The 3,794-nt window shown below is 35.6% G+C and overlaps 1 pseudogene; it reads right to left on the bottom strand.

Annotated features, from left to right (window-relative positions):
- Nucleotides 1-3,516, bottom strand: part of LOC105531214 — a 41,084-nt pseudogene extending 37,568 nt beyond the window's left edge.
- Between the last annotated feature and the right edge of the window lie 278 nt (nucleotides 3,517-3,794).

Below are 3,794 nucleotides of genomic sequence, written 5' to 3'. Positions count from 1 at the left end.
GGTAATGAGAATGTTATCCAACTGTATGTTGTTTACCTTATTGTAAATACTGGTGAACAGCTGTCAATAATGGTTTTATATTCCTTAAAAAAAAAAGAAAGAAAATGGATAAATTCCTGGAAACATACAACCTCTTAAGACTGAACCAGGAAAAAAATAGATATCCTAAATAGCCCAATAACAAGTAATGAAATAGACTCAGTAATAAAATAATTTCAAACAAAAAAAAAAGAACAGATGGATTTTCAGCCAAATTTTGCCAGAAGTACAATGAAGAACTGGTATCAATCTTACTGAAACTATTCCAAAAATTTATGGAATTTTTCGATTGCAAGAATCAATATCATCACCAAGACCATATTAACCAAAGCAACCTAAAAATTCACAATTCCTATCAAATTACCAATAGCATTTTTCATAGGATTAGAAAAAAAGATCCTAAATATCATATGGAACCAAAAATGCATCTAAATAGCCAAAGTAATCCTAAGCAAAAAAAACTAAGCCAGAAGCATCATGTGTCTGACTTCAAATTATACTATAATGCAATACTAAATAAACCAGTATGGCATTGGTACAAAAACAGACTGATTGATTAATGGAACAGAATCAAGAGTCCATTGCTAGGAAGGATACATCTAAAAAAGGGAGAAAAAAACTGAAAGAAAAGAGAATAAAGAACCAGTAATAAAGCCACATGCCTACAACCAAGTGATCTTTGACAAAGTTGGCAAAAATAAACAATGGGGAAAGAGCATTCTATTTAATAAATCCTGCTGGGAAAATTGGCTACCCATAGGCAAAAGAATGAAACTGAATCCCCATCTCTTATCATATGCAACCTTTAACTCAAGATGCATTAATGACTTAAATGAAACACCAGATGCTACAAAAATCCTAGAAGAAAATGTAGGAAAAACTCTTCTAGATATCGGCCTAGGCAAATAATTCATAAATTAGTCCTGAAAAGCATATGCAACAAAACCAAATATACACAAATGGGACTGAAACTCAAGAGCGCAGCAAAAGAAATAATCAACAGAGTAAACAGACAATCTACACAATAGAAACAAAATATTTGCAAACTTTGCATCTGAAAAAGGACTAATACGCAGAATCTACAAAGAACACAAACAACTCAACAACAACCAAGAATAAACAACCCCATTAAAAAGACCACAAAGGATATGAACAGACATTTCTCAGAAGAAGACATACAAGTGGCCACCAAACATACGAAAACTCGCTCAACATCACCAATCATCAGAGAAATGCAAATTAAAGCCACCATAAAGGCCGGGTGCAGTGGCTCACACCTGTAATCCCAGCACTTTGGGAGGCCAAGGCGAGTGGATCACCTGAGGTCAGGAGTTTGAGACCAGCCTGACCAATGAGGTTAAACCCCAACTCTACTAAAAATACAAAAATTAGCTGGGCTTGGTGGTGAGCACCTGTAATCCCAGCTACCCCGGAAGCTGAGGAAGGAAAATCGCTTGAACCCAGGAGGTGGAGGTTGCAGTGAGCTGAAATCATTTCACCGCACTCCAGCCTGAGTGACAGAGCAAGACTTTGTCTCAGACACACACACACACACACACACACACACACACACACACAAAATATCATCTTACATAGTCAGAATGGCTATTACTGCAAACACAACAGATGTTGATGTGGATGCAGAGAATAATGAATGCTTATTCACTGTTGGTGGGACCATAAATTAGCACAAACTCTATGAAAAACAATATAGAGATTTCTCAAAGCACTAAAAATAGAGCTACCATTCGACCCAGTGATTATACTAGGCATCTACCTGAAAGTAAACATTATATAAAAAAGTCATTTTCACTCATATGTGTATTACATTCCTACTCATAATAGTAAAGTCATGGAATTAACCTAAATGTCCATTAACAGTGGGCTGGATTTTTTAAATGTAGTGCATCTACACCATGAAATACTATGCAGCCATAAAAAAAAGAAATCATGCTCTGTGCAGTAACATGGATGGAGTTGGGGGCCATAATCCTAAGTGAAATCACTCAGAAACAGAAAATCAACTACCACATGTTCTCATAAGCAGGAGCTAAAAAATGAGTACACAAGGATATAAAGATGAAAACAACAGATAACAAGACTCCAAAAGGCAGAGATTGGAAGGAGGTTGATGGTCAAAAAATTGTCTACTGGTAATGAGATGTGATCATAGCACTGCACACCAGCTGGGACAACAGAGTGAGACCATGTCTCAAAAAAAAAAAAAAATGATCTGTTGGGTACAAAGTTTACTATCTCAGGATAGTTACACTAGAAGCCAAACCTCAACATTATGCAATATATCTATTTGACAAATATGCACTTATACCCTCTGAATCTAAAATAAAAAACAAAGGAAGTTTATAGTAGTAAACACCTACATCTGTTAAAAAAAGATCTCGCCTGTGCATGTAATTCCAGCACTTTGGGAGGCTGAGGCAGGTGGATTGCCTGAGGTCAGGAGTTCAAGACCAGCCTGGCTAACATGGTGAAACACCGTCTCTACCAAAAATACAAAAACAATAAGCTGGGTATGGTGGTGCATGCCTGTAATCCCAGCTACTCAGGAGGCTGAGGGAGGAGAATTGCTTGAACCTGGCAGGCGGAGGTTGCAGTGAGCCGAGATTGCATCACTGCACTCCAGCCTGGGCGACAGAGGGAGACTCTGTCTCAAAAAATAAAACAAAAAAAATAATCAATTAAGCTAAGAGTTGATTTTGGGAAAAAAAAAAATCAAAATCAAAGCCCTTACCTTGACTAAGGGCAAAAATAGAGAACATGTTAATAAAATAAGAAATGAAAGAGAAGATATTACAACTTATTACAGAAATTTATTTCTTACAGAAATAAACAGAATTGTACTGGACTATTATGAACAATTATAGATCAACCAATTTGACAACCTGGAAGAAATGGTGAAATGACTAGAAACATATAACCTACCAAGACTGAATGGAGAATAAATAGAGAGCTTAAAGAGACCAATAACAAATAGAGAAACTAAAGAAGTAATTTTTCAAAACTCCAAAATATAGCCCAGGACCAGATTACTTCATGGGTAAATTCTACCAAACATTCAAAGAAATTTTAATATAAAACAACCTCAAATTCTTTGAAAAAATAGAAACAAGAGGTAACACCTTCAGAGTCATTTTATGAGGCAGCATCGACTTGATATCAAAGCAAGAAAATATACTTCCAAGAAGAAAATTATAGGCCAATATCCTTGAGGAACACGGTGTTTGAATTAAATCTAAATAAATCTGCTTACAAAGAATCAATTCTCAACAGAAACTTTTCAAAATAAAGAAAATGTAAAAATTCTCACACTAGATTCCGGATAAACACTCATTTATAGCCTCTTTGTCAGATATTGTTCCTGAAACTTACATTAATTGAGGAGTTCGCTTGAGCAGCAGTTTCTTCATCTGTTGGGAGCTGATATATCTGGATGCCATTGCTAATCAATTCACTCATTATCTTACTCTTAAACATCCGTAAATCATGTTTAGAAATTGTGTCTGCTTTGGCAATCAGTGGTACAATGTCCACCTATTAAAAAAGAAGACAAATAAAATCTCAGCATCAAGGAGTCATTGTTCATCCTACAGTCTTTATAGTAAAGCTTCACAATCCCTGGCAACAAATTGCCTAACTAGGTAATCACTGGCTGTCATGCCCTTCTTAAAAATTATTTTCCAAAATTATCAATACTTTTGAAGATTCATCTTTTATCCAAATTCAGGTTTAAAAGT

Source organism: Mandrillus leucophaeus, unplaced genomic scaffold, assembly GCF_000951045.1.
Source record: "Mandrillus leucophaeus isolate KB7577 unplaced genomic scaffold, Mleu.le_1.0 Scaffold871, whole genome shotgun sequence".
Lineage (NCBI taxonomy): Eukaryota > Metazoa > Chordata > Mammalia > Primates > Cercopithecidae > Mandrillus > Mandrillus leucophaeus.
Note: the sequence above shows the minus strand (reverse complement) of the source record. Positions and strands in the feature narration are given on the sequence as shown.